Genomic DNA, 11,787 nt, shown 5'->3' on the forward strand with positions numbered 1-11,787 from the left:
CCTCCTGGACCTACTGGTTCTCCTGGTCCTCCTGGACCTACTGGGTCTCCTGGTCCTCCTGGACCTACTGGTTCTCCTGGTCCTCCTGGACCTACTGGTTCTCCTGGTCCTCCTGGACCTACTGGTTCTCCTGGGTCTTCTGGTTCTCCTGGTCCTCTTGGACCTACTGGGTCTCCTGGTCCTCCTGGTTCTCCTGGTTCTCCTGGTCCTCCTGGTCCTCCTGGTTCTCCTGGTTCTCCTGGTTCTCCTGGTCCTCCTGGTTCTCCTGGTCCTCCTGGTCCTCCTGGTTCTCCTGGTTCTCCTGGTCCTCCTGGTCCTCCTGGTCCTCCTCGTCCCTTTTAAACATCTTCCTCGCCTCACTAGCCTCCTCCTCCTCCTCCATCCTTCTACGTCATCTCCCACAATCATCTCCCTCACCACCACGTCTCCCCGGTGGCCCCTCCGGGCCCCGGGGCCCTGGCTTGTAACGGCCACTTGTGGACCGGGCTGAGGGGCGGGGCCCTCCATCCCCCCCCTTGAACTTTATACTTTCAGTCATATCTACCTCTACCGCTCTATATCTGCTATCTACCCCGGGGGTAGCTGGTCCTCTACCCCGGGGGTAGATGGTCCTCTTCCCAGGGGGTAGCTGGTCCTCTACCCCGGGGGTAGCTGGTCCTCTACCCCGGGGGTAGATGGTCCTCTACCCCGGGGGTAGCTGGTCCTCTACCCCGGGGGTAGCTGGTCCTCTACCCCGGGGGGTAGATGGTCCTCTACCCCGGGGGTAGCTGGTCCTCTACCCCGGGGGGTAGATGGTCCTCTACCCCGGGGGTAGCTGGTCCTCTACCCCGGGGGTAGCTGGTCCTCTACCCCGGGGGTAGATGGTCCTCTACCCCGGGGGTAGCTGGTCCTCTACCCCGGGGGTAGCTGGTCCTCTACCCCGGGGGTAGATGGTCCTCTACCCCGGGGGTAGCTGGTCCTCTACCCCGGGGGTAGCTGGTCCTCTACCCCGGGGGTAGATGGTCCTCTACCCCGGGGGTAGCTGGTCCTCTACCCCGGGGGGTAGATGGTCCTCTACCCTGGGGGTAGATGGTCCTCTACCCCGGGGGTAGATGGTCCTCTACCCCGGGGGGTAGATGGTCCTCTACCCTGGGGGTAGATGGTCCTCTACCCCGGGGGTAGATGGTCCTCTACCCCGGGGGGTAGATGGTCCTCTACCCTGGGGGTAGATGGTCCTCTACCCTGGGGGTAGATGGTCCTCTACCCCGGGGGTAGCTGGTCCTCTACCCCTGGGGGTAGATGGTCCTCTACCCCGGGGGTAGATGGTCCTCTACCCCGGGGGTAGATGGTCCTCTACCCCTGGGGGTAGCTGGTCCTCTACCCCTGGGGGTAGCTGGTCCTCTACCCCGGGGGTAGATGGTCCTCTACCCCTGGGGGTAGCTGGTCCTCTACCCCGGGGGTAGATGGTCCTCTACCCCTGGGGGTAGCTGGTCCTCTACCCCGGGGGTAGATGGTCCTCTACCCCTGGGGGTAGATGGTCCTCTACCCCTGGGGGTAGCTGGTCCTCTACCCCTGGGGGTAGCTGGTCCTCTACCCCGGGGGTAGATGGTCCTCTACCCCTGGGGGTAGCTGGTCCTCTACCCCGGGGGTAGATGGTCCTCTACCCCTGGGGGTAGCTGGTCCTCTACCCCGGGGGTAGATGGTCCTCTACCCCTGGGGGTAGCTGGTCCTCTACCCCGGGGGTAGATGGTCCTCTACCCCTGGGGGTAGATGGTCCTCTACCCCTGGGGGTAGCTGGTCCTCTACCCCGGGGGTAGATGGTCCTCTACCCCTGGGGGTAGCTGGTCCTCTACCCCGGGGGTAGATGGTCCTCTACCCCTGGGGGTAGCTGGTCCTCTACCCCTGGGGGTAGCTGGTCCTCTACCCCGGGGGTAGATGGTCCTCTACCCCTGGGGGTAGATGGTCCTCTACCCCTGGGGGTAGCTGGTCCTCTACCCCGGGGGTAGATGGTCCTCTACCCCTGGGGGTAGCTGGTCCTCTACCCCGGGGGTAGATGGTCCTCTACCCCTGGGGGTAGCTGGTCCTCTACCCCTGGGGGTAGCTGGTCCTCTACCCCGGGGGTAGATGGTCCTCTACCCCAGTGGAAACAAGTCTGACTTTTTTGAGATTATTCTAACTTAAACATATTACTGAGCACAATAACCACATGGAGAGTTTAATCACAGCTCTAGGCCTTTCGTGTTGCAATCAGGACATCTTCAGGCGCTTGCAATGATACAGGAATGAGTAGGACGTCCAAGCAGATTCGTTCAGAGGAATATTTTTGCTCAAGCAGAAGAGTGCCTCTGAAGGAATACTGATTGCGAGAATACCTGAGTGGGTGTGAGTTGAACCTGACTGGATTGGACCAGTAGGTGACTTGGACCTGCCTAGCATGGGCCAGTAGGCCTACTGAAGTGCTCTTTGTTTCAGGTTTTTGATAATGTGAGAAATTACGAAAGCGCTTGGAAGTTCACTATTTTTTCAGTGTGGTTATTTTAGCTCATTGTGATATAACCTAATCAGGTCAGGTCACATTCACTTAAGGAGCACGACATCAGACCTACTAGCACAAGCCAGTCAGGTCCAACTCACACCCACCCACACCCATATGTATTTATTTTTGCTTACTTACTTGCTTACATACTTTCTTAATACAAGTTGTACCGAGCCCACAGCACCGCGAGATTGTTAATACTGTAGGGATGCTCAGTGCCTAGCGTCGCCAGGCAACAGCATCAGTGCCTAGCGTCGCCAGGCAGCAGCATCAGTGCCTAGCGTCGCCAGGCAGCAGCATCAGTGCCTAGCGTCACCAGGCAACAGCATCAGTGCCTAGCATCACCAGGCAACAGCATCAGTGCCTAGCGTCACCAGGCAACAGCATCAGTGCCTAGCGTCACCAGGCAACAGCATCAGTGCCTAGCGTCGCCAGGCAGCAGCATCAGGAACAGTAAACCTCGGAGCCTGGCTCACCACCATGGCTGCCATCCTGCCATTAACACCAACACCATTAATCAATTGTTTCCCTCTGGCTGGTGACCAGGTAACCCCTAGCATGCCTTCCTTGTTGGCTGCTACGTTCTTCTGGTGAGTGGCGCACCTGTGTGGCAGGTGCCTACACCTGTACGTGCGACGCTGGATGCTGTTGCGGACAGATGTTCGCCTGATTTTTCTTCACTCTAACCACATTGTAAGTAGACATGTAAGTGAATATGTAAGTATACTGAGGCATAGATACACATAAGGACAGTTATCATACATAGTAACATATGTGGAAGTTATCTAGAATAACCTAGAAAGTCAAAATTACTTATTTTCTCTTGGGTTTTTGACTCACGACCTCGGCTAGATAATTTTTATCCCGAAGGAGAGGGGGAGATGGAGAGGGAACAAAGGAGATCAAGATGTGGGGGGGAAGAATAGGAGGTGGAATGTGGGGAAATAGGACTCCGAAGCATGTTAAAAAAATAATGGGCTATATTGATGGGGTGATGGTGGGGGTTGTGAAGGAGGTGGGGGTGAGGGAGGTGGTAGTGGGTGTGGTTGTGGTGGGGGTGATGAAGCAGGGGAGGTAACGGCGGTAGAGAGAGAAAGGTCGTAGTGAGGGAAGGTTCAAGACGTAGTGGTGAGTGGTGGTTGATGAGTGGTGGTTGATGAGTGGTGGTTGATGAGTGGTGGTTGATGAGTGGTGGTTGATAAGTGGAGGGTGATAAGTGGTGGTTTATGAGTGGTGGTTGATGAGTGGTGGTTGATGAGTGGTGGTTGATGAGTGGTGGTTGATGAGTGGTGGTTGATGAGTGGTGGTTGATGAGTGGTGGTTGATGAGTGGTGGTTGATAAGTGGTGGTTGATGAGTGGTGGTTGATGAGTGGTGGTTGATGAGTGGTGGTTGATGAGTGGTGGTTGATGAGTGGTGGTTGATGAGTGGTGGTTGATGAGTGGTGGTTGATGAGTGGTGGTTGAAGAGTGGTGGTTGATGAGTGGTGGTTGATGAGTGGTGGTTGATAAGTGAAAGTTGATGAGTGGTGGTTGATGAATGGTGGTTGATGAGTGGTGGTTGATGAGTGGTGGTTGATGAGTGGTGGTTGATGAGTGGTGGTTGATGAGTGGTGGTTGATAAGTGGAGGTTGATGAGTGGTGGTTGATGAGTGGTGGTTGATGAGTGGTGGTTGATGAGTGGTGGCTGATAAGTGGAGGTTGATGAGTGGTGGTTGATGAGTGGTGGTTGATAAGTGGAGGTTTATGAGTGGTGGTTGATGAGTGGTGGTTGATGAGTGGTGGTTGATGAGTGGTGGTTGATGAGTGGTGGTTGATGAGTGGTGGTTGATAAGTGGAGGTTGATGAGTGGTGGTTGATGAGTGGTGGTTGATAAGTGGTGGTTGATGAGTGGTAGTTGATGAGTGGTGGTTGATGAGTGGTGGTTGATAAGTGGTGGTAGTGGTGAGTGGCTATGGTGAATGGTGGTTAATGAGTGGTTGTTGATGAGTGGTGGTTGATGAGTGGTGGTTGATGAGTGGTGGTTGATGAGTGGTGGTTGATGAGTGGTGGTTGATAAGTGGAGGTTGATGAGTGGTGGTTGATGAGTGGTGGTTGATAAGTGGTGGTTGATGAGTGGTAGTTGATGAGTGGTGGTTGATGAGTGGTGGTTGATAAGTGGTGGTTGATGAGTGGTGGTTGATGAGTGGTGGTTGATAAGTGGTGGTTGATGAGTGGTGGTTGATGAGTGGTGGTAGTGGTGAGTGGCTATGGTGAATGGTGGTTAATGAGTGGTTGTTGATGAGTGGTGGTTGATGAGTGGTGGTTGATGAGTGGTGGTTGATGAGTGGTGGTTGATGAGTGGTGGTTGATGAGTGGAGGTTGGTGAGCGGTAGTTGGTGAGTGGTGGTTGATAAGTGGTGGTTGATGAGTGGTGGTTGATGAGTGATGGTTGATGAGTGGTGGTTGATAAGTGGTGGTTGATGAGTGGTGGTTGATAAGTGGTGGTTGATGAGTGGTGGTTGATGAGTGGTCGTTGATGAGTGGTGGTTTATGAGTGGTGGTTGATGAGTGGTGGTTGATGAGTGATGGTTGATGAGTGGTAGTTGGTGAATGGTGGTTGATGAGTGGTGGTTGATGAGTGGTGGTTGATGAGTGGTGGTTGATGAGTGGTGGTTGATGAGTGGTGGTTGACGAGTGGTGGTTGATGAGTGGTGGTTGATGAGTGGTAGTTGATGAGTGGTAGTTGATGAGTGGTGGTTAATGAGTGGTGGTTGACGAGTGGTGGTTGATTAGTGGTGGTTGGTGAGTGGTGGTTAATGAGTGGTGGTAGTGGTGAGTGGTGGTAGTGGTGAGTGGTGATAATGAGTGGTGATGGTGGTGGTGGTGGTGGTGGTGATGGTGGGTGATGGTGGTGGTGGTGGTGATACACTGTTACACTGTACCTGTCTACCTGGAGAGTATACCGGGGAACAACGCCTCCGCGGCCCGGTCCATGACCAGGCCTCCCGGTGGATCAGGGCATGATCAACCAGGCTGTTACTGCTGGTCTCACATAGTCCAACGTATGAGCCACAGCCTGGCTGCTCAGATACTGACTTTGGATATCTGTCCTACTCCCTCTTGAAGACAACCAGGAGTCTGTTGGTAATTCCCCTTATGCCTGGTGGAAAGCTATTGAACAGTCTTGGGCCCTGGACACTTATGATGTTTTCTCTTAGTATACTCATGGCGCCCCTACTGTTCACTGGGAGATGCTGCACCGTACATAAGAACATAAGAACGAAGGAACACTGCAGCAGGCCTACTGGCCCATGCGAGGCAGGTCCAAGTCTCCTAAAGGCTTAAGCCAATGCACCCAACCCAGTCAGGTCAGGTCACATTGACTTAAGGGAAGAACACGCAACCGACTTGTTAGCTCAAGCTATTAGGTCCAACTCACACCCACCCAAATCCACTCATGTATTTATCCAACCTATTTTTAAAGCTACACAACGTTCTGGCCTCTATCACTGTACTTGGGAGTTTGTTCCACTCATCCACAACTCTATTACCAAACCAGCACTTTCCTATATCCTTCTTGAATCTGAATTTTTCCAACTTAAAACCATTGCTGCGAGTCCTGTCTAGGCTAGATATTTTCAGCACACTATTTACATCCCCTTTATTTATTCCTGTCTTCCATTTATTCACCTCAATCATATCCCCCCTAATTCTACGTCTTTCTAGAGAGTGCAGATTCAGGGCCCTTAGTCTATCCTTATAGGGAAGGTTTCTGATACATGGATCAACTTTGTCATCCTCCTTTGTACATTTTCCATAGCATTTATATCCATTCTGTAATACGGTGACCAAAGCTGTGCAGAATAATCTAAATGAGGCCTAACCAAGGATGTATAGAGTTGAAGAACAACCTAAGGACTCCTATTATTTATGCTTCTTGATATGAAGCCAAGAATTCTGTTAGCTTTATTGCGAACAATTATGCACTGTTGTCTTGGTTTCAGATTACTGCTAACCCGAACTCCTAAATCTTTTTCACAATCCGTAATATTAAGATCTACAATATTTAGTTTATATGTGGCATGGTTATTGTCCTGTCCAACATTTAGAACTTTGCATTTGTCTATATTAAACTGCATCTGCCACTTCTCCGACCACTGCATCAGTCTATTCAAATCTTCCTGGAGTGCTCTAATGTCCTCGCCAGAATGAATTCGACGGCCTATTTTGGTGTCATCGGCAAACTTGCTGATGTCGCTCTTTATGCCCTCATCTATGTCGTTTATGTAGATTGTGAACAGCAGGGGGCCCAACACTGACCCCTGTGGAACACCGCTCGTGACGCTTCCCCACTCTGATTTCTCCCAATTTATGCAAACTCTCTGCTGCCTATATGTCAACCATGCCTCTATCCAGGAAAAAATTTCTCCTCCTATTCCATGTGCCTTAATTTTCCTCAATAGTCTCTGATGTGGGACCCTATCAAAAGCCAAAGGTTTGCTAAGCTCCTCTTTACATTCCTTTAGAACCCTTGCATACAGTTCATCAGGGCCTGGGGATTTGTTAGGTTTTAATTTATCTATTTACCTAAGGACCATGTCACTTGTGACCCTAATCGTGCACAGTTTATTATCGTCCTGTTCTACATAATTTATCATTCCTAGAATATCGCTGGTATCCTCCTGTGTAAAAACTGAGAGGAAGTATGTGTTAAAAATTCTACACATTTCCTTATCACTGTCAGTGAGCTGACCCGAGGAACTTTTGAGTGGGCCTATCTTGTCCCTGATCTTACTTCTGTATACCTGAAAGAATCCTTTTGGGTTAGTCTTCGATTCTCTTGCAACTTTAACCTCATAATCTCTTTTTGCTTTTCTAATTCCCTTTTTTATTTCTCTCTTTAACTGAATATATCGATTTCTTAATTGCCCCTCTCCTCTTTTGATTTGCCTATATATGCCTCTCTTTTGACCAATCAGATATTTTAATCTATTGTTCATCCATTTAGGATCATTTTTGTTTGATCTGATTTCCCTATTTGGAACATAATTTGACTGAGCAGCTAGAACTATGCCCTGGAAAGCGTCATATCGGCAACCATCACCACCTACCTGACCCTTAGTCAGGTCATTCCAGTTCAGCCCACCCAAGTAATTTTTCAGTCCTATGAAATCAGCAAAGCGAAAGTCAGGGACGGAGACTTGATTGCCATTATTAGGGGAATTCCATGATATATTAAAACTGAGTGATTTGTGATCACTTTCCCCAAGCTCATCATTAACCTCAAGATTATTAATTAGTGTTTGTCTACTGGCAAGAACCAAGTCAAGGAGGTTATTTCCCCTAGTTGGCTCTGTCACAAACTGTTTTAAAAAACAATCCTGGATCGTATCAAGAAAGTCACCTGACTCTAAATTTCCTGTCAAATTGCTCCAGTCAATCTGTCTATAGTTGAAATCTCCCATTAGCACAACATTTTCGTATGTAGATGCCTTACGAATTTCGTCCCATAGAAGTTTACTGCACTCCCTATCAAGATTTGGGGCCCTGTAAATCACACCCAAAATTAGTTTTTCTCGGCCCTCGAGAAGCTGTAACCAAACAGATTCAGTGGTCGACGCTTCTAATTTTATATCTTGTCTAACACAACAATTTAAATTGTCTCTGACATACATCGCTACTCCACCACCCTACCTGTTGACCCTGTCAGTGTGGAATAATTTATAGCCTTGTATGTGACATTCAGAGGGCATCTCTCTATCTTTCAGATTAAACCAGGTCTCTGTTATAGCAATAATATCTATGTTTCCTGCACTTGCAATTAATCTTAGCTCATCTATCTTATTTCTTACACTCCTGCTATTAGTATAGTAAACCTTAAGGAAGCTAGTCCCTTGCTGCCCTCTGCTGTCCCCCTTTGTTTGCTGACCTGATCTATTGTCTTTATTTATAGCTTCATGCTGAATGCCTTTTATACATATACTGTTTCCAACCCTAGTGTTGCAACCTGCTTGTTTCCCACACACACCCATACCTCTATCTTCTATCAGTTTAAAATCATAGGCATTTCACCAATGGCCTTCTCAATTGAGTTTGCAAGTGCTACCACCCCAGCCCCAGAGAGATGTACCCCATCCCTTGCATACATATCATGTTTGCCATAAAAGTTGTTCCAGTTGTCAATGAATGGGATTGTAAGTTCCTTGCAGTATCTGTCTAGCCAGCAATTTACACCAATTGCCCTAGACAACCATTCATTTCCTACTCCCCTTCTAGGCAATATGCTACATATGATTGGGACCCCTCCCTTAAACTTAATGAAATCTATAGCTGACCTGTACTTATCTAGCAGCTCTTCTCTCCTACCCTTCCCAATATCATTTCCACCAGCACTGAGACAGATAATGGGCTTGTTCCCATTACCTGACATGATATTATCCAGCCTGTTAACTATGTCCCCAACACCAGCTCCAGGGAAGCACACTCTATCTCTCATCTTCTTATTCCTATTACAAAAAGCACTGTCAATATATCTTACCTGAGAGTCACCAACCACAAGAATGCGCTTACCTCCATTAGCAGGGGCAGTAGTACCCTTACCTTCACTGGCCACTGAAGTACATTCATCCTGAAGAACAGAGAAGCGATTTCCTACCTCAGATCTTCACTCTTAACTTTCCTTATTCTGATTCTCCTCCCATTACTGGGAACCACTCGCCACTTGTAGCAGGTGCTGGACTGCACCTCACTGCTGGTAGCCGTTGCTACCTCCCCACCTACAGCCTCCTCACAGCGAGAGACAGACTGCACCTCACTGCTAGAAGCCTCATTCTCCACAGCTCCAGCCACCTCACACTCTCTCCCAGACCCATTAAGGTGGACCTTCAGCCTCCTAATCTCCTCCTGGAGAAGCAAGACCTCCTCCTTCAACTCTCCAACCTCAATTTTTAAAACACTGCAGAAGCAAGCCATGATTTGTAACCATCCACGCTAATCCCCAAAGCAGCTCAGGGTCTGTGACCTCACGTGACGACTCACCACTGACGACTGACCACTAGGTGAGTACAAGCAAGTGACTCCAAGCATTCTCGGTAATTAAAGTGTGTGATGGAACTTATATGTAATTATATATTTCCTAGATCTGCGATTTCACTTGCCATGACTGGAGGTGTTAGTGTACAGCAATATTCCAGCCTTGAGAGAACAAGTGATTTAAAAAGGATCGTCACTGGCTTGGCATCCCTTGTTTTGAAGGTTCTCATTATCCATCCTATTATTTTAATCACAGATGTGACAGTGACGCTGTTGTGATCCTTGAAGGAGAGATCCTCTGATATTAACACTTCCAAGTCCTTCACACTGTTTTTTTGCTATATTGTGTAAATAGAGTTTGTGGTGTACTCAGCTCTAGTTAGTATTTCCTCCAGTTTTCCATAACGGAGTAGTTGGAATTTGTCCTCGTTGAACATCATATTGTTTTCCAGTGCCCACTGGAAAATTTGGTTCTGCTTGGAGATTAAACGTGTCCTCAGTGGATGACACTCTTATGCAGATTTAAGTATTGGCTGCATAGGATGACACGGTGCTATGGTTTACATCTTTGACTGGTAACATAAGAACGTAAGAAGGAACACTGCGGCCGGCCTACTGTCCCATGCGAGGTAGGTCCAAGTCTCCTACCGGCTTAAGCCAATGCCCCAACCTAGTCAGGTCAGGTCATATTCACTTAAGGAAGGAGCACGGCATCTGACCTAGTAGCACAAGCTAGCCAGGTCCAACTCACACCCACCCACACCCACTCATGTATTTAATTAACCTATTTTGAAAACTACACAACGTTTTAGCCTCTATAACTGTACTTGGGAGTTTGTTCCACTCATTCACAACTCTATTACCAAACCAGTGCTTTCCTATATCCTTCCTGAATCTGAATTTTTCCAGTTTAAAACCATTGCTACGAGTCCTGTCTAGGCTAGATATTTTCAGAACGCTATTTACATCCCCTTTATTTATTCCTGTCTTCCATTTATACACCTCAATCATATCCCCTTTAATTCTACGCCTTTCTAGAGAGTGCAGATTCAGGGCCTCAGTCTATCCTCATAGGGGAGATTTCTGATACATGGGATCAACTTTGTCATCCTCCTTTGTATGTTTTCCAGAGCATTTATATCCATTCTGTAATACGGTGACCAAAACTGTGCAGCATAATCTAAATGAGGTCTAACCAAGGATATTTACAGTTGAAGAACAACCTGAGGACTCCTATTATTTATGCTTCCTGATATGAAGCCAAGGATTCTGTTAGCTTTATTGCGAAGGATGAGGATGAGGAACGCGATGGGAGTGAGTACTATGTCTTGTGGAACAAAGCATTTCACTATGGCAGCCTCCGACTTAACTCTGTTTATCACTACTCTTTGTGCTCAGTTGGTTGGAAGGTTGAAGATCCACCCACTTTGCCAGTTATCCCTTTAGCACACATTTTGTGCGCTACTGCACCATGATCGCACTTGTCAAAAACTTTTGCAAAATCTGTGTATGCTACATCCGCATTCTGTCTTCCAGTGCATCCAAGATATGAAAGGCAGAATCGACCTACCCTAAACCCATGTTGCCCTGGATTGTGTGATTGTTGGGAATCGAAGTGATTTGCGATCATGCTTCTTAGAACCTTTTGAAGATTCTCATGATGTGGGACGTTAAAGTTCTTGGTCTATAGTTCTCAACTTTAGCTTTACTACCGCCTTGATGGAGTGGCCCTGTGGCCTGGCTGGCGAAGCTTTCTCTTCGCACGTGGAGGGCCCGGGTTCGATTTCCGATGGGGTTACCTGGAGGTTACCTGGAGGTTATTCCGGGGATCAACACCCACGCGGCCCGGTCCATGACCATGCCTCCCGATGGATCAGGGTCTGATCAACTAGGCTGTTACTGCTGCCCGCACGCAGTCCAACGTACGAGCCACAGCCCGGCTGATCCGGCACTGACTTTAGGTACCTGTCCAGCTCTCTCTTGAAGGCAGCCAGGGGTTTATTGGCAATTCCCCTAATGCTTGATGGGAGACTGTTGAACAGTCTTGGGCCCCGGACACTTATGGTGTTTTCCCTTAGTGTACCAATGGCGCCCCTACTCTTAATTGGGGGCATTTTTCATCGCCTGCCCAGTCTTTTACTTTCGTAGGGAGTGATTTCTGTGTGCAGATTTGGGACCATTCCTTCCAAGATTTTCGAAGTGTAGATTATGATATATCTCTCCCTCCTGTGTTCCAACGAGTACAAGTCAAGTGCTTCCA

This window comes from Cherax quadricarinatus, chromosome 35 (assembly GCF_038502225.1).
Source record: "Cherax quadricarinatus isolate ZL_2023a chromosome 35, ASM3850222v1, whole genome shotgun sequence".
Classification (NCBI taxonomy): Eukaryota; Metazoa; Arthropoda; class Malacostraca; order Decapoda; family Parastacidae; genus Cherax; species Cherax quadricarinatus.